At 39.8% G+C, this 19580-nt stretch overlaps 1 protein-coding gene across 5 annotated transcripts in view; it reads left to right on the top strand.

Moving 5' to 3' along the window:
- ADGRB3 (adhesion G protein-coupled receptor B3) overlaps nucleotides 1–19580 on the top strand; it is a 1500610-nt gene that overhangs the window by 799561 nt on the left and 681469 nt on the right. The window lies entirely within an intron of this gene.

Genomic DNA, 19580 nt, shown 5'->3' with positions numbered 1-19580 from the left:
AATTTAGGTGCCATTATTAAACCAATCATCTTGTCCAGTCCTATGTTGCCAATTTAGAAGGTTTCTGAAAAAGAGGCTTCAAGATTTCAAAGCAGGCATTGAAGTCAGAGGATATTGCTGTGATCCTGTTTCAGCGTCTTTTATTTATAAAATGGTATAAGCATGGAACTGTCAAATACGATAATATTACAAAAAAAAAGCAGGGAAAACAAATGAGTACAAAACAATGAGTTGTATATTGAGTGCACATTATTTAAGCTGGTTAATGGGTACTGTATTAGGTTTTTTTTTAGCATTCACACAGTTCATGCAGTTGGCCTACAAGAAATTCCAAAGCATTTACAAAATGGTGTGCACAGCTGGAAACTGTCCAGGTTTAATGAGGAGATTTAGGGACTTATGTAGTCTTGAGTGTTAGGCCTAATGTGTAAAGTTAATACATATTAATTCATGTTGTAACTGTTACACATTCACTAAACGGGTTACACTGTAAAATGTAATATGCATTAAGGATAAAGGAAATGAGATTTGATATACTGCATTTCTATGGTATGTGGCACAGTGGTTGGAGCTACAGCCTTAGCACTCTGAGGTTGTTGGTTCAAATCTCTCGCTGCTTCTTGTGACCCTGGGCAAGTCACTTAATCCCCTCATTGCCCCAGGTACACTAGATAGAGTTTGAGCCCACCGGGACAGATGGGGAAATATGATAAAGTACCTGAATGTAAACCACTTAGGATATAAGTGGTTTATAAATATAGAAATAAGTAAATGGTACAATCAAAGAGGTTTACAATTATTACATGTATTTTCTCTGTTCCTTGTGGACTCATAATCTAAGTATTGTACCCGGGGCAATGGAGAGTTAAGTGAATTACCCAAAGTCACAAGGAGCTGTAGTGGGAATCAAATCTAGTTCCCCAGATCACACTAACCACTAGGCTTGTCAGGTGCCATCGACTCATATTTGACAAGTTCCTGGAGGAAAAGTCCATAGTCTGTTATTGAGGAAGACATGGGGGAAGCCACTGCTTGCCCTGTTATCGGCAGCATGGAATATTGCTACACCTTGGGTTTTGGCCAGGTACTAGTGACCTGGATTGGCTACCGTGAAAACGGGCTACTGGGCTTGATGGACCATTGGTCTGACCCAGTAAGGCTATTCTTATGTTCTTAAGTTTTTGTGGCAGAAGTAGATTGCCGGGCCTTTCTTCTGTGCAGTATAAATTCAACGTTGTTGCCGTTGGTTCGGGATTTCAGTGAGGAAAGAATATGATTTTCAGCCCGAGATGTAGATTGACCAGTTTTAACTCCTCCTGATGAAGCCAGAGGGGCGAAACTCAGGACTGAGTTGAGGAGCACATGAATAGCACTTTTGCACTACGGCACAACTTGCACATATTTATTGTTATTAATATTAAACTGGCTAAGAAGAAGAAAATCATCATGAAGCCTTAGCACTAATCACTGTATTATCCAAGTTGATTGAGATAAGTTAATTTTTTTTTAATTTGAGACTCATATTTATTGTTTTACTTCATAAGTTTGCACAGAGAAGAGGGATATAAAGATATTAAGAGTGATTATTATGTTTGAATTAAAGGACTTATAAGCGCAATGATGGTCCTGGAATATTCTTGCTATGGTCTCCATGCAGGAAATACACGACTGAGCACTTATAAAGATAAATGTGATTATTTTTGATATATATATATATATAAACAAAAGGAAAAAGAAGCTGGTAATTGTAAGAATAACAGTTATCAAAAGTGATCCTCCACCTCCAACATTGCCCATCTGCTGCTGCAATGATGGGTGTTACATTGTTAGTGTGACATCGCCACTGAAACCTGTCCACCTTGGGAGGCCCTGCTGATAGTGAAACTACCGATGGCATAGCTTTCAGTTTCTCAGATGTGTGCAAGCCCCAGTTGCATGACAAGCCCATATACCATGACTGGGGAACCACTAGGCTACTCCTCCAGAATAGAAGAGTTTTTGAATCATTGTATGTTGGCATACCACTGCTCCCCAGGTTTGTCACAGGCATTTTATGTCACTCTTCTTTCCATCCAGTGTCTGTCCTCTCTCTCCCTTCCATGCATCTTCCGTCTCTCTCTCTCTGCCCCTTCCATCCAGCCTCTGCCCTCTTTCTCTGCCCCTTCTATCCACTCTCTCTCTTCCATCCAATGTCTGCTCTCTCTGTGCTGGTCCTCTGCCCCAGAACAGGAATTGAAGTCAGAGAGGCAGAGGACCAGCACAGCCAAAAGTGCATGCCTTAGCAGAGCAGTCCCACGTTGGAAGCAGCAGCAGAAGGTAACAGCCGAGCTGAGGGAACAAGATACTGACGTTGGGGCTTTGGCGTTGGGGTGGCGCCTGGCACCTCTCCTGCTACAGCAGCATCAGAGGAGAAAGAGTGAGGTCATGCACGCCAAAATGGAAAGAGTAGGAAGGTAATAAGCGGAGCCCTGGGGACCGCATAAGTGGGTGCTGATCTGCTGGCTGTGCACGGGCTTTCTGTCACAGTGTACTGAGCTGGGGCCCCAGCGGGCCCTTCACTCTCTTGTTTGGTTTCTGTATTTTCAGGGTGAGACTGGAGGTGGGGTCATGTGTTCTCTTTTTTGTCTTCTAAAATATGGTAAGCTTAGCTTTGGGCCTAGCCAGGAAGTATCTAGAGCAGCATTTCCTTTCTTTATATTCCTGTACTCTTTCAACACTGGAATCCACAATTATCCTTGGCTCAGTTTACGAAAAGGTTGGAAGTAGGATTTATTTTCTAGGCAGCAACAAATCTAAATATAAAATCTTAAAGAAAATCCAAACACCTTATGGCTTATGTCCCCTTTTCTCTTTTCAGTAGTTCACATGAAAAGAATCTGGCTATTATAAAGCAGACAAAACATTACCTCCTTAAATAAAACAAAAACAGTTACTGGGGCTCAGGAATTAATCTGACTGCAAAAAGATAAATGCTTCTTTCTCTCTCTTAATTACACAAAGGGTACACACAGTTCAAGAAAAGATAATCACTTTCAGTCAGTTCTGGTTCCTGTGTCTTCCTCTGCTACTTAGTGTTAACATTCCACAACTGCTGGATTTTTGAAAATATCAAGTTGTTTATCTCCTTTACAGGAGTCCTTAGGTCATAGGAGGCTGCCAACTTCTCTCTCTCATACTGGCTACTGCTTAACATTCAATGCAGGTAACTTTCACCTTAATAAAACAAAAACATACCTTCCATTCTCTCCTTTATGCTGGATAAAACCTTGTTCCTCCTCACTCACATGCCACACTCCGATATCTTACTGTTTAAAAGGAAAGCAAATGAGCAAGGTGAGAATTCCTCCATCCTTAGCAAATATTTAGTTGCCAGCCTCTCACTAGGGGGAAAAATTTTAAAATAAAATTCATAGCTTTAATAACGTTTCTTCAAATTCCATAAAACACAAAAGTAAGGGTGGACCAAGAACTTTCTGCACACATGTATAAAATATTATTTTATTCTAGGACAAGCAGGCAGCATATACTCACAAATGTTTGACGGCACCAATAGAGCCCCTTCAAAAGTGCATCTCCACTTTAAGTCTTTAAAAAGTTTGTGATAGCTTAGTTTCCGCAAAGCTAAGAAGACACATTTTTTTCAACTGTCTCTTTAGGCAAGCCGGCTAAGAAGCCTTCACCTTCCTCCTCTGGGACTCAGGTCAAAATGGCATTGAGCCAAATCATGCCGACCTTGAAAAAGTCCTGTAAGCACCCTGTCCCTATCTTGGTGAGTGCCTTGACATTGGCTTCATCCTCACCGGACCGGAGCGCGGCACCAGTGGTACTGGCAAAGAAGCCAGCAGTACTGGTGCTTTACCTTAAGCAAAATTTGCTTCGGGAGGAACTGGATGAGCATTTCCAACTGTTGGTACCGACGCATCTTATGCCTCTGTTGACACCGACTTTCCCGGTGTGGTCCCAGTCTGAGTTGCTCTCGACGTAGACCACACCTTTAACGGATTCTCCGCCAGCGCAGAGATCATCGACACAGGAGTCGATAGATCTCTCACCAAAGCACCAGTTGTCCTTGACTCAAATGTCCAGAGAGGTTACTCCTACAAGGTCAAAGAAGGCCTCTCGTAAGACGAAACATCTTGAGGCTTCGACACCGAGTCTCCGGCACCGTCCTCATTCCATCCAGGATTCAGACTTGTTTGGAGACTCTGACCAGGAACCACTCTTTGCTGCTGCTGATGATTCGTCTGCTTCAGATTCACCTCATCATTCTCCTCAGGGAGCTGCTTTCATTTTGGAGCGATCTTCCTTCTTAAAATTTCTCCATCAGATGTCAGAAGACCTCCCTCTGGAGGCAGACTCTAAACATACTAAACAGTTCTTGGAGGCTTTAGATTATGATCAACCTCCTAAAGAAATATTGAAGCTACCGCACCATGACATCTTGAAGGAGACTTTCTACAAAAATTTAGAGACTCCTCTTTCCCTTACAATGGCTCCAAAAAAGTTGGAGTCTTTATATAATGTGGTTCCTATTCCTTGGTTTAATAAATTTCAACTTCTCCATGAGTCATTGGTAGTGGAATCTATCTTGAAGAAATCTTCAGGAGCTAGTGTCTATGTGTCAGTCCCTCCTGGCAGAGAATGTAGAATGATGGACAAGTTTGGTAAACGGCTTTACCAAAATGCAGTGTTAGCAAACCGATCTGGCAATTATAATTTTCATTTTTCCTTCTACCTGAAGTAACTGATTAAACAGTTTTCAGCTTATCAGAAATACATTCCAATACGCAAGACACAGTCTTTTCAAAATCTTATTGCTTCCGTTTTCCAACTCAGGAAATATATGGTTTGCACCACTTATGACACATTTGAGCTCACCTCGTGGGCTGCAATCATGTTGGTGGTTATGAGGCATCTGGCGTGGCTGTGTATCTCTGAACTAGATGTCAACCACCAGGATCGGTTAGCAAATGCTCTGTGTCTAGAAGATGAATTTTTTGGACCATCCATGGACACTATCACCCAGAAGCTCTCGGCTCATGAGATCCGTTGGGACACCTTGGTCAAACCCAAGAAAAAGCCCCAAGCTTCTCGTCCTTTCAAGCCTTCTTCTTACCAACGCAGATTAACTGCTAATACTGCAACATTCTCAGCAATCTAAGCAACAGGCTGCTCAACAAAAGCCTCCACAGGCTTTTTGACATTTTCCTCATGAGCTTAGCCACATTTCCCTTTCTCCAGCCTCTGCCAATCGGAGGGTGGCTTCAACATTACATAGACTGTTGGGAGCTTATCACTACAGATCTCTGGGCATCATTCTAGACTTAATTTGTCAGGGGTATGCTCTCCACTTTCATACCCTATCTCTGGATTATCCTCCAAGAGAGTCTATTTCAGACCCTGCACAGTCTTCTCTTCTCCTTCAGGAAATTCAATCCCTATTTCTTCTAAATTCCATCAAAGAAGTTCCTCTATAAAGATCTGGGAGGCCAATGGAAAAATATTGTAATGAGTAGACATCACTTTTTATGGGAGATTATATTTTACGCATTGGGGGGTGGGGGTGATATATTTTCCATTGAGAGTTTGTTTTTATTTCTTTAGGTAGGGCGGGAGGGAGGGGATTAATATTTTTATTTAGATGATTTGGAAAGATGTTCAAGTGTTGTATTGAAAGTATAATGATTGTATTTCTGTACACTTATTGTCTTTTTGAAAATGATTCATGAGTTTTAATTTCAGTAGGGTGGGGGTAGGGATATATACTTTTGTTCTTGATGGTATGATTAAGATTTTCAAGTGTTACATTGAAATTTAATGGATATATTATTGTACACTTGTTTATGATTTAAAATTAATAAAGAATAATTAAAAAAAAAAAATTATAAAGAAGTTCCTCTATCTCAACACCATCAGGGATTTTATTCCCGTTACTTCTTGATCCCAAAGAAGATGGGAGGACTGCGACCCATTCGGATCTCAGAGATCTCAACAAATTTCTAGTCAAAGAGAAATTTTGGATGCTCTAGGCAGTTTACACTAAAAAGATCTGGACAATCAGCGAAATACAATAATACAGACATGGGGGAAACCACTGCTTGCCCTTGATCGGTAGCATAGAATGTTGCTATTGATTGTATTTGCCTGTCTGGGCCGTTGTACCATTTTCAATAAAAATAATATTTAAAAAAAAAAATTGTTGCTACTCTGGATTTTTGCCAGGTACTAGTGACCTGGATTGGTTACCGTGAGAGCGGGCTAGATTAGGGGTCTCAAAGTCCCTCCTTGAGGGCTGCAATCCAGTCAGGTTTTCCCCAACGAATATGCATGAGATCTATGTGCATGCACTGCTTTCAGTGCATATTCATTGGGGGAAATCCTGAAAACCCGATTGGATTGCGGCCCTCAAAGAGGGACTTTGAGATCCCTGGGCTAGATGGTCCATTGGTCTGACCCAGTAAGGCTATTCTTATGTTCTCATCAGTCATACCATCTTCTCTAGTTGCTGGGTAACTGCATCTTAAATATATGGCACCTTAATTTTACAATGTTCTAAGAAAAAAGATCTAGGTTTATCTCTCCACACCTGAAAGAAATGTAGGAGTCTGAAGAAGTTTCTCATATTAGTTAAGGCATAAAGATAGAAAAGTTAAGACAGGTATCTTTTTACAAAAAATTAATGTGCTTTAATTTATATTAGTGTATGTTAAGTGCATGTGACCCATAGGTATAAGATAGGACATAGACATTGGAATGAGGGGAGTAACAGATGGTGTAGCACTCCAAAATGTTTTCTCCCTCATCCCTACCTCAGTCTCATCAGTTTTCTTATTCTTTCTCCCATTGTAAATATTTTCTTACCTCTCTCCCCTAGGTAGCAGCGCTGCAATCTTCTTAACAAGATGGATTCATGACTGGTCAGCAAGGGACCTTAATCACCTATACAAGTTCAAAGCCTGCTGGCTTTTGCCCCTTCTAAAATAGGAATTTTGGAGGAGTGGAAGCTGGCAGGCCTTGAGTATGTGCAGATGCTCAAGGCTTAGTGTTGGCCTGCTGCAAAGCTATGTTGTTGGGGATATTTAGTGCAGGAAGATGAAGAAAGGTGCCAAGGGGAAAAGGAAGATAAGAAATGATGGAGATCACATGGGGGAAGGAAAGAAAGGCAAGAAATGCTGAATACAATGAGAGAGATGCTGAAGAAGTGTAGGTAATGGGGGGATAGAGAGAATTGTGGGGGAAAATGCTGCAAAGGTGGAGAAAGGGGAGGAAAGAGAGAAATGCTGGAACCACAGGGCGGGATAGGAGGAAAATGCTGAAGAGCTTGAGGGAAATGAGAGTAATGCTGAGTACTATGGAAGGGGGTTAGAGATAGGGAAGATGATAAATTCTGGACATGGAGTGGGGGAGATTGAGAGATCTGGAAGGAAATGTTGGACACCATGGGAGAGAGAAGGAGATTTCAGCCCCACCACATTCCATCCTAGCCCCACTCTATTCTATCCCTAGCCCCACCCCCAAACCATCCTTGCATTTCCTTCCCTGAGCTAAGGGCCGCATCCAGAGGGCATCTGCGCACATGTGGACATCGGCACAATGATGTCATGTGCATGCATACAAGCATGTGACATCATTATGACAACGTCTGAACAATGCGCAGACGCCCTCCAGACGTGGCCCTAAGCTCAGGGATTCCAAAACCCGGACAACCTGCTGGGTTTTAGAAATCACTCCAGGCACCCAGACAGTTCTCTAAAACTAGGACATGTCTGGGTTTTCCTGGACATCTGGTAACCCTAAGATGGAGGAGTGGTTGAAAGATAGGGAAGCAAAGAAATGATGAACACTATTGGGAGGGAGGAGTATTTGAAAGGGAGGGATAGAAATATTAGATGCCATGGAGGGAGTAGGCTATGGGATAATAGGTAAGGGAAGGAAAGACTCTGGGGTTAAAGTGGAGTTAGGGGATGGAGCTTGGGCACCCCCAACCACAAAAATGTCTTTCTGCCCCTGAAATAGTATATGTAGTATTTAGTGAGCACTAATGTCTGTTAGTGTATCATAAGCTTTAGTAAAAGGGCCCCTAAGTGATACTTAAGGAGAGATTCAGAGCTTCCAAAACAAGAAATTTTTTTCTGCAGAAATTGGAGGAGGTGTCCACCAGATACCAATATAAAGAAGAGAAAATAAATTTGGTGAATCTCATCGTAAAGGCAGTTAATTAAATCCCAATGAGTATATAAATGTAATGAAGAAATCAGCTTTGAATCCTAAGTATGAGATGGTGATTCACTTGAAAATTGAGGGTTCCCCTATATAGAGCACCTAAGAACTATAGAATCTAAAACTGGCCTGAAAAGCTGAGATTCATTGATTTCTAATGTTGTGTGATATGATTATGTAACAAATGAGCCTAGAGAGATCTTCCTATTAAAGATAATGACAGCTCAGAAACACTAGAAACTAAAAACGAATCAGGCCTACTGCCGGTACTTAATTCTGTGGTTCAATTGCAGGGTTTAAAAATCCATAGTGCTGTGTTTAAACTGCATGAAAATATATTAGAATTCTAATTGGGCAAAACTGTCTCAAAATGGACACACAGTCTAATATTCATGTACTCTTTCTCCTTATGGTTTACTAATAGCAGATGAAAAAAAATAATAAAACTGCTTGCGTTGCTATGAACTCCATGGATGCATTTTTTGCCAGCCATGTCTGTAGCAATAATCAAAGCAAAACTGCTTTTCCTGCATGCATGTTTTGTAGCAAAGGCAAATCACATAGGGACAAATTCTATATGTGGTACTCCCCCCCCCAAAAAAAAATGGCAATGATCAGCACAGCGCTTAGCACGATTCTATAGAAGGCTCCTACTATATGTAGAATCATGTTTAGCGGCTGTATGCAACATAATATTTAGGTGCACTCATTTAGGCTGAGGTTATGCACGGATTGGGCATATACTATAAGAGTGTGCTTAACAATTAGGAACACTGACAATCAACTTGTACTCCTTATCTGACTATTCTTCGTATGACATTCACACACTAGAAGTGACACACACCACTTTATAGAATGCGCCTACCGAATTAAATGCATAACTTCTAATTAGTGCCAATTAGCATTAATTATTAGGTGTCAATTGCCAATTGTTGGCACCGATTTACTTGTTAAACAATTAAGTTGCACCCACAAATTGGCTGTGTGCCCTGATTTGCACCCACAACTTATGGAGCAATATACAGAATTTGGGGGTTAGTTTTGAAAACCTAAAACCATGATCATTGTTGGCTGCTCCCTTCATAAAGCCCTGTCTACAAGATTGCTCCCAAACAACAATATGTACAACTAAATACATTTTAGTACAGCTTGTGTACTTTAACCCCCATTGTGAGTAGGCAATTGTCAGAAAGCTCATTTCTGCACATAACATTAATATTTAGGACTAGGTTCACTAACCCTCCGATCTGTGTGCGATCCGTATACGATTGGAGGCAGGCCGACTGATTCACCAACCATCTGCATGCAAATGGGGGCGATCGGAGGCAAGTCCCCAATCAACTGCACGGATTGCTAGAGCCCTGACAGTAGTCACTGCTGTCAGGGCTTCTAATGGCTTTTTAAATTAAAAAAAAATTGTGCAGATATTTGGCGTGTTTTACACACACAAAATATCAGCCCAATTTTAAAAAAATTACCCCCCCTCCCGACAAGTGCCCCTTCCCCTCTCCCTCCCCAAACCAAAAAATTGCCTCCGTTTTTAAATTTATGGCAGGAGGGTTCCCACTCCCTCCTGCCATCTCTACTATTTTCCCCACCGGCCCATTGTACCCCCAACTGGCCCACCCCTGATTGGGCCTAGCCTGGCCAGCTAGACCCACCCCCTCCCCATACCTTGAAAAACAGCTGGGAGCAAGAGGGGTGCCCGGTCCTTCCTGCTCCTTAGGCCTCCGTGATATCATTTTCGGGAGCAAGAGGAAGCGCAAAGTCTTCCTTCTCCTGCTGCTCTGCTGGGCTGCTTCACAATACCGGCCTTAGGCCACGCCCCGGTGCATCATTTGATGCATGGGGAGGGGCCTAAAGCCCTGATTGTCTGAGGTGCCTTGGGCTCCTCCCTCAGGATTGGCCTGGGGCTCTTCAGCCAATCAGGGACTTCCTTAGGGAGGAGTCTAAGGTAGTCCCTGATTGACCATAAACAAATATTGGGATGGGAAATGATTACATCCAACCTCTGGGTCCTCACAATCATCAGGGAAGGTAACTCTCTTCAATTATTTCAGATTCCACCAGATCTCCCTCAAAGAGAGTGTCCTTCCAATTTGTTGCAGCTTCCCCTTCAGGAAGCTCAAGCTCTGCTTCGTCTCCATGCCATCGAGGAAGTTCCTCTGGAACAGCAGAGCACGAGGTTTTACTCCCGTTACTTCCTTGTCCCGAAGAAGATGGGGGATCTGCGACCTATTTTGGACCTCAGAGCTCTCAACAAATTTCTTGTCAAAGAAAACTTTTGGATGCTCTCCCTGGCATTTTGTAACCCCTATGATTTATACAGCTGAGCCTTGGCAGGGTTAATTTTAATACCTGCTTCTAAGAGATCTTTTAAAATCTCTCTAAAATGTGCCAAGTGTACAGATTCATTCTAAGACTGAATCAAAATGTCATCTGCATATTGCATTACATTTTTCAATCCAGGATACACATGCCAGGGTTTCATGCATATATTTATGAAAAACAGATGGAGAATCTTTGTAACCCTGGGGCAACACAGTCCATGTATACTGTTTATTCAACCACTGAAATGCTGTATTCTATTGGCATTTAGGGACCAGGGACAGACTCTAGAAACCATTAAATATGTGTAGGACAGAGGAAAAATGGCATTTGGGGTTCAATTTAGAGATCATTTCAGGATATGAGGCTACCACAGGCACTATAGATTTTGAAACTTGATTTAAGGACTGAAAGTCAATAAACATAGAAACATGATGGCATATAAAGGCTAAATGGCCCATTCAGTCTGCTCATCCACAGCATCCACTATCTCCTCTCTCTAAGAGATCTCAAGTGCCTGTCCCATATTTTCTTGAATTTGGACAGTCTTTGTTTCCACCATCTCTATCGGGAGACTATGCCACTCATCTACCACCCTTTCTCTAAAAAAGTATTTCCTTAGATTACTCTTGAGTCTATCATCTTTTAACTTCATCCTATTCCCTCTTGTGCATTTATGCCTTTATGTATTTTTTTTTTTCCCATTTCTTTATTCATTTTTTCATCTTACATCAAGTGTGCAATATTACATCAATTGAATCATATACATCACTTGAAATTATTTCCTATTATTCAATACATATATTAAGCCCATCCCCCACCCTCCCTTTCCACAAATATTGTACATCAAACATATCATACATGTAATATATTCAAAATATTGATTAAACCAATAATATAACAATATATCCCCCCTTTCCCATTATTATAATTATACTTTTAGTGTAAAAAGGTGTCTAATCATTACAATATGTTATCAATGGCCCCCAAATCTTTTTTAAATTATTATAATTCCCTTTTTGTATAGCAATTGTTCTTTCCATTTTGTATATATGGCATAACGAATTCCACCAGAAGGTGTAATTAAGTCTGGTGTAATTTTTCCAATTTCTGGTGATATGTTGAATGGCAACTCTTGTCATTATTAATAAAAGTTTATTATTACTAGATGAAATTTGACTTTTTATTCTCATGGACGTTCCAAATAGAATTGTATCATATGATAGAGCTACATGGTTTTCTAATAAACAATTAATTTGGGACCAAATTGATTTCCAAAAGGCCATGATACAGGGACAAAAATATATTAAATGATCTAGAGTCCCTGCTTCCAGATTACAGTGCCAGCATCTATTAGACTTAGAGCTATCCAACTTTTGTAATCTAACTGGGGCCCAAAATGCTCTATGTAACAAAAAGAACCAAGTTTGCCTCATAGATGCAGACACTGTACATCTCATTCTCTTAGACCAAATTTGTGGCTATTGAGATGCAGAAATTTGATGCTTAATCTCAATGCTCCAAATAAGACCAGTCTTTGGTTTTTTATTCATAAATCCAGATATCAATTTATACCACTGTGCGGCCTGGTGTCCCAAGAAATCCACCTGAAAGCATAGGAATTCCAGACTATAGTGATGTTCCATTCAGAGAACCCCTCCTGAATAGCCTGCTTCAGCTGCAACCACTTAAAACTTTGTGATTTGTTTAGATTATATTTATTTTGCAACTGTGAAAAATCAAGCAGTTTACCATTTGAAATAACATCATTTAAAGTTCTTATACCTGCAATAATCCAATGCTTCCATACGATTTTAAAACCACCAATTAGAATCTTGGAGTTTAGACAAATAGATTGATTTTGTTGATTTGTAGTATTGGATTAGGTGTTAAGTTGCTGACATACTATGTATTTCCTAATGTATCCATCAATATTCTATTCTCTTTATATATTCTAGCATTTTTATACTGAGAACAATTGAGAAGATGTAAAGGAAACATGAGTCGCCATTCTAAATACAGCCAGTCTAGAATGTTTTTCCATGAGCTCTGGGAGGACCCAATACATACCCTGGTATAAAATATAGGCTTGATGATACCTATAAAAGTTTGGAAAATTTACCCCACCCTCCATAATTGATTTTTGTAAAGATACTAAGGCAATTCTAGGCCTTTTACCCAGACAAACAAATTTTGTAAGAATACTTTTTAATTTTTTATAAAAAGGCCCCTGAAAAAATACTATTATCATACTCATTTGATAACAAACCACAGACAATATCATCATTTTAATAGTTTGGACTCTCCCCCACTATGAAAGATGTAGAGGATTCCATAAAGCTAATATCTTAGCTAAAAGTTTTCCATCAACATTGATTAACGAGATATGCATGTAGTTTGAAACCAAAGTGTGATCTTTGTTTGGCTTTGGCAAAACAATTGTTAATGATTCTGCCATAGTACCTGTAATACAACCTTTAGTCAGTTGAAACTGATATAAATTTAATAAATAGGGTAAAAGGGTATTTTGAAATGATTTATAAAACTCTACTGTAAAACCTTCACCACCTGGAGCGGATCCAACTCTAAGGGAGATAGCAGGCCCTAAGTTGGGCCCACTGTTCAGGATCTGATGGTAGAAATCATGTCCTTCTCCCTCCACCAGATGCAAATAAAGTCCTCCTCTGTACCTCCTGATCCCCTCCCAACATAGCACTACATCACCTTAGATGGCTATACCTAGCAGTTGCTTGCATTCATTAGTGTGCATTGCTCATCAAGATGCCTCAAAAAATGTCTGCAGAACTGATTGAAAATAAAACTATGTTATCCTATGACTTAAAGCATACTCAGCCAGCTTTGTGCTCTGTAACTCCTAATCTTTAAACTACTAAGTTCTAGATTAAGAGAGTGACACGAAGACAAAGATTCATCCCTTTCCCCGCATTTTCAACCCCTTCCTCTCGGTGTCCCCACAGTGAAGCACGTTTTCATTCTTGTTCCCTCACCATTCCCACAGTTTTAATTTTCTTCCCTGAATCTCCCCGCTCAAAGCAGAAAGATGTTTTATTAATGAAATTTCATGGGCCGAAGGCATTGCAAATAAACATTTTAAGCCTGTAGTGGGGTTTTTTTTCTAACTTTTATTTTTATTGAAATAAGATCAATAGAAGTACAACGTGAGGCATGCTGGGTTCTGCACTGCACACAACAAAGCCAAAACAAAAGAAAAATACTGCAGAACTGGTGTACAACGATAAAAGTCTTATCTTTATTAAAGAAGATGCAATGTAGCTTTCCAAACAAATGGTCTTCTTATGTGAATACACAGGACCCAACACGGTCCATGTTTCGGAAAACACTCCTTCGTCAGGATGTCCAAAATGTGGAGGTACATCAACGCAGAGAACCTAATTAAAACAACTGTCCTTAGAAGGACAGATGACATTTCTGGATACTGCTGCTCGTGGGGACGCAGGAACAACAAAGCCAAAACATCAGCTCAATACCAGTGATATTTTAGTCCAGGCAATAATTTTAGTTCTAATTATTCATATGCAAAACATATCAAGAACAGTCCTCAGAATATCACACCAAATAATTTATTCCCTCTTTTACCCAATTGCGCTAGCATTTTTTAGTGCCGGCCGCGGCGGTAACAGCTCCTACGCTCATAGGAATTCTATGAATGTTGGAGCTGTTACCGCCATGACCAGCGATAAAAAACGCTAGCACAGTTTTGTAAAAGGGGGAGTTAGTGTTTTATCTTTACTAGTGTAAAAGCAAACCAATAGCTCATGGCTTAGTGCTTTTCTCTATTTCCAAGCAACAAAACAAAGCCAGCAAATAAAGAAAATAAAAACCAATCCAAGTAGAGCCCTCAGGATATCACAACAAAGCAGCGTAGCAATGGCACTGAAGACCATTAATTCCCAATTTCCAATTAAGGCACAATTACATAGGCTGCTGTGGTAATTGGTGTTTTTATCTTGGTCATTTCCATGAACCTTGAAACCTAGGCAGGTAGTGCTTAATAGTAACCTATAGCATATGGCTTATTGCCTTTTCTGGGAGAAACCAAACAGGATGTGCTTCAGAGAAAGGAGGATGGATTAAGACAACCGGGTTTTACTTCCAATGGGCAGTCATCTCCACTAATTTTTAAGTGAGGGCCATTCTAGATCCAAAAGGGCCGAAGGGGAGCCAACACATATCTTCCTACTTGGGGCCATGATACCAGTAACGCTTCTTAACCTTCATTCCTACCAGAACACCTGGTCTCAGTCACACATGACGAACACAGATAAACCCTATGCACAGACTAAAGGTAGAAACAAAACCCTAAGATGCCAGATTGCATGCAGCACAACACTAGAGAGAGAGAGAGAGAAAATAATTTCTTCCTGAACTGTGCAAAATATAGACAGTGGACGTAAATTCTCAAAACTGACACATTAGTCACTAAATTAAAATTAAAATTATTTTCCTACCTTTGTTCTCTGGTTATTTTATTTTTCTAATCCTATTTTCCCAGTCTCTGGTTGCACTTCCTTCTATCTGTGCTCTTAACTATTTCCAGGGCCACCTTATCCTTTTATTGTTTTTCTCTCCTTCACTTCATGCCTTACATCCATCTTTTTATCACCAACATCCGGTTAAACTATAATATTCACCCATTCATAAATGAATATTCATAAGGAAATACTTTGATACTCGATCCTCAGAGGGTTGATCTCCCGTTGGTTCAGGTGAACAGAGCTCACCGAACCCAATCTTCATAGGATCTCATGGGATCAAAATATAACGTTTTCTTATATATTTTTTTTTCTTTAATTCTTTAATTCTTTTTATATAAATAGTGAGTATAAAACTTTCACTTAACTTGTAAGGTTTATTTTTAAGAGAGGAGCGCCTCCACCAACATGTCCATGTTTCACACACTTTGCCTCAGGGTCGAGGCTCCCTTATTTATATCTGTAAGACATTAAACGTATTTAAATACCAAGCATTCACCCAATCTATAATTTCAAATAATCTTAATTAATCTTGTATGGCTAACCAAGCCCCACCACTTATGTTATAATAATAATAAATTTCAGCTTACTGTCTTGTTCAATAGAACTTGCTCCGTTCGATATACTGTCATTCTGATTTTAGAGCGTCTGTCGTCATATCCGTTTTTTTTAAACCCTTTGGGAGGACCACCCCCAAGCATTGCATCAGAAAAAACCATTAGCAAAAGAAACCACATCGTTTATAAAAGATTCCACTCACATGATACAGATATTGAATGAAGTGGAACATATTGATGAACAGGATTGGTTGGTTACTATGGACATTACATCCTTATATACCATGATTTCGGTGGATAAATTGCTGAATATATTGGAAGATATATTTAATTCCCATATTTGGATTCCTCGCTTGACTTCAAGCTTTCTTTTGACTATTACCACCTTAGTATTGAAAATAAATTATTTTATGTTTGAGCAAGAGTATTTTTTACAAATACATGGTATAGCGATGGGTGCATCTTTGGCCCCATCTGCAGCTACCATATATGTTTGGATCCAAAAATATATATAAACTGACCTCTCATTCAAGCAGGTAACCTAAACATGGATTGTGGTCAACAAATTGTTAGTCACTCAGAGACGTGAAACTCTACAAGAAGGTAACGCTCCCCCCTAGAGAGGAACCAGAGTTTTTGCCTTCCAGTCATTGCAACTGTTTTAATGCTGGTCACGCTCCATGTTAGATTCCATATAAATAAATAAAGGTTACAGTCTTGCAATCTTCTATCTGAGTGCTTGCTTTTTTCTGTCTTGTTTCTTTTATATAAACATCACTCTATGAGCTATAGAAATTTTAAAACTTAGCTTCAACTTGGCTTTATAACAGGTGAGGGGTCTCTATGTGGCCCCGTTTCGATTCCTTCTTCAGGAGACTCGAAACATGACTTGTAGTGAAAATCAGTGATTCAAAACTTATATGTTTTTAAACTCCGTGATGAAACTATATCTAAAAAACAAAATATAACAAAAAGCCAGTGGTGAGAAGAGATTACACTATTCACCACGGCAATGTTCAAACATATTTATGTAGGCTATCGTGAGAAAGAAGGCTTTTCAAAATACCGCCGGAGAGACGCTGTCAGTGTGTACAAAACTCTTTGCAACTGCCAGAAAGAAACACAGCGGCACCGGCCTTTTTGAATGTGAAAAGAGGGGAGGAGCTTGCTGGACGTCAGAGATATGACTGACGATGTAACACGTAACCGATTGATCTTATTTGCAAGTGTCAAACGAAAAACTGTGTGAACGTAATGTAACATGAAAAAAAACTTGAAAAAAACTTGAAAAAACCTGAATCCAAAAGGAGTTTTTTATTTAGAAAAAGGAAAAGGGAATAGATGAAAAAAATGATGAATAATGACTACCTTAATGAGGCAATAAAGAACGCTATGTTTACAGAAAGGCAATCCATTCCATTTCACTGTTTAGTCCATTAGGGTGCAGTGTGTTCAGAGTGAAAATCCATTTCTGCTCCTGTTTCCAAAGTATGTGTGACACGTCTCCCCCTCTGGTTAAATCAATAACATTAAGAATGGAAAACATAAGATCTGTAATTGCATGTTGATGTTCTATCCAATGCTGAACAAGAGGGGCCTCTTTAACCTGGGTACAAATCCTACTTATATGTTCACCTACTCGGGTCTTGATACTGCGCATGGTACATCCTATGTATAGTAGATGGCATGGGCAGTGGATGACATACACTACTTGTTTGGAGTCACAAGTTGTTGGTGGGCACTGAATTTTGCTCAAAGCAGTTCAATGGGTAGCCATTTGCTGTAGAGTGACACTGTACTTGCACACCTTACAGTGCCCACATGGAGTATGCTGCCCTGTTGTTCTTTCCGGTGGATGTTTGACAAATTGAGAGTGTACCAGCTGCTGCTTGAGATTGCGTTGTTTAGAAAATGCGAATCTGGGTATGTGTTGGAATGCCTGATGGTATTGCATGATACCCCAGTGCTTTTTTATGATTCGCTTAATGTCAAAAGCCCGAACCGAATATGGGAGGACACATACTAAAGTATCCTCCTCTTGTTTAGGAGATGGATTCAGTAGCAGGGATCTATTTGCATAAAGACCCCTCTTGTATGCTTTTTTAACCACTGAGGGAGGGTATCCTCTTTGTATAAAGCATGTTCTCATATCTTGAGCTTTGAGGATATAATCCTGAACTGTAGTACAAAGTCTCCGGAGGCGTAAAAATTGCCCCATTGGGATGTTATTCCTTAGATGTCTTGGATGGAAACTGCTATAGTCCAATAGATTATTCCTATCCGTGGATTTTCGAAAAATGGTAGTGGAAAACCTGCCTTGATGCAAACATATCTGGATGTCTAAAAATGACACCTGTCTCAAATTTGTACACATGATAAATTGTAGATTACTGTCACAAGAATTTAACCACTCCAAAAACTTCGGGAGATCAGTAGGTGGTCCTATCCAAACTCCCAGAACGTCATCTATATAACGTTTCCAAAATAGAAAATCTTTCCAATAGATGGATGTATATAAGAACATATCTTCAAATTTAGATACATACAAACATGCCACTGACGGGGCCATTTTAGCCCCCATGGCTGTTCATTTGATTTGTTTATAGTATCTTGTATCAAACTGAAAATAGTTCATACTCAATGCTATATGTGCCAATTGAGTGAGGAATTCTATTCTATTTTGTGTTAAGTCCATGGTTGATAATTCGTCTTTAATGATGGTCACTGCTGCATCCTGCGGAACATTGGTGTAAAGAGCTGATATATCTAAAGTGAGAAGTGTGGCATGGGGAGGTATGTCTTGATACTCTGCTAAGATGTTAATCATGTTGGCTGAATCCTGTACATACGATGGAGCTAAAGGGACCCTATCCTTGAGGTACATATCAAGTATAGTGGATAAAGGTTCCAAAATGGAGCCTATACCTGAGACAATGGGACAATTTGTTGACCACAATCCATGTTTAGGTTACCTGCTTGAATGAGAGGTCAGTTTATATATATTTTTGGATCCAAGCATTTTTCTGACCAAGTTCTAATTAGAAATACCCCTGCAATTTCTGAAGGAAATTTATTTTGCTACCATATATGTGGCAGATATGGAGGAACGCCATATATATACCCATCCGTTGTTCCACCATGTGAAATTATGGAAACGTTACTTAGACGATGTCATTTTTATATGGTCGGGCCCTAAACAGGAGTTAATGGAGTTCTTAGAGTGGATGAATACCATTGATTTGTGTATCCAATTTACAGCTATGATAAATCAAGAAGAAATTGATTTTCTGGACATTCACATAAAAAAAACTCAAGATATGTTCCATACTTCCCTGTTTCGTAAAAAAACCGATAGGGCGAGTTTCTTAAACTACCATAGTTTTCATCCTCTTACCCTGAGGTCGAATCTTCCCACCAGCCAGTTTTTGCGAATTCGGCGGTTGTGCTCCTCTCTTGAGGATTATAAAACACAAGCAAAACATCTATGGCTACGTTTTTCTCAAAGGGGTTATCCTACTTCCATTATAAAGAAAACCTACACAAGGGCAAAATATGCTAATCGTGATTTATTATTATCAGCTAGGAGACAAAACGTCAATAATGATTTAATTTATGTGCAGAAATATACTACTTTATCTATAAAAATAAAGCACATTTTACTGAAGCATTGGCATGTCATTAGGCATTAAAGGACATGCCAGAAGCCCCTGTGTTTGCTTTCCAGCGACATCGGAACATTGAGGAAATAATTTGGACCCCTTTTACTCCTTACCAACTGGGTTACCATAGGAGGGTGTGGTAACTGTCAGTGGTGTTCTCTAACCATTGTAGGAAATAAATGGACACATCCCATTACGGGAATGGTTATACCATCTAAAGAAGTAACTAACTGTAACACCACCAATGTTATCTATATCATTCAGTGCCCCTGTGATAAGATTTACGTAGGCAGGACGCAGCG

This window comes from Geotrypetes seraphini, chromosome 3, assembly GCF_902459505.1.
Source record: "Geotrypetes seraphini chromosome 3, aGeoSer1.1, whole genome shotgun sequence".
Taxonomy (NCBI): domain Eukaryota; kingdom Metazoa; phylum Chordata; class Amphibia; order Gymnophiona; family Dermophiidae; genus Geotrypetes; species Geotrypetes seraphini.
Note: the sequence above shows the minus strand (reverse complement) of the source record. Positions and strands in the feature narration are given on the sequence as shown.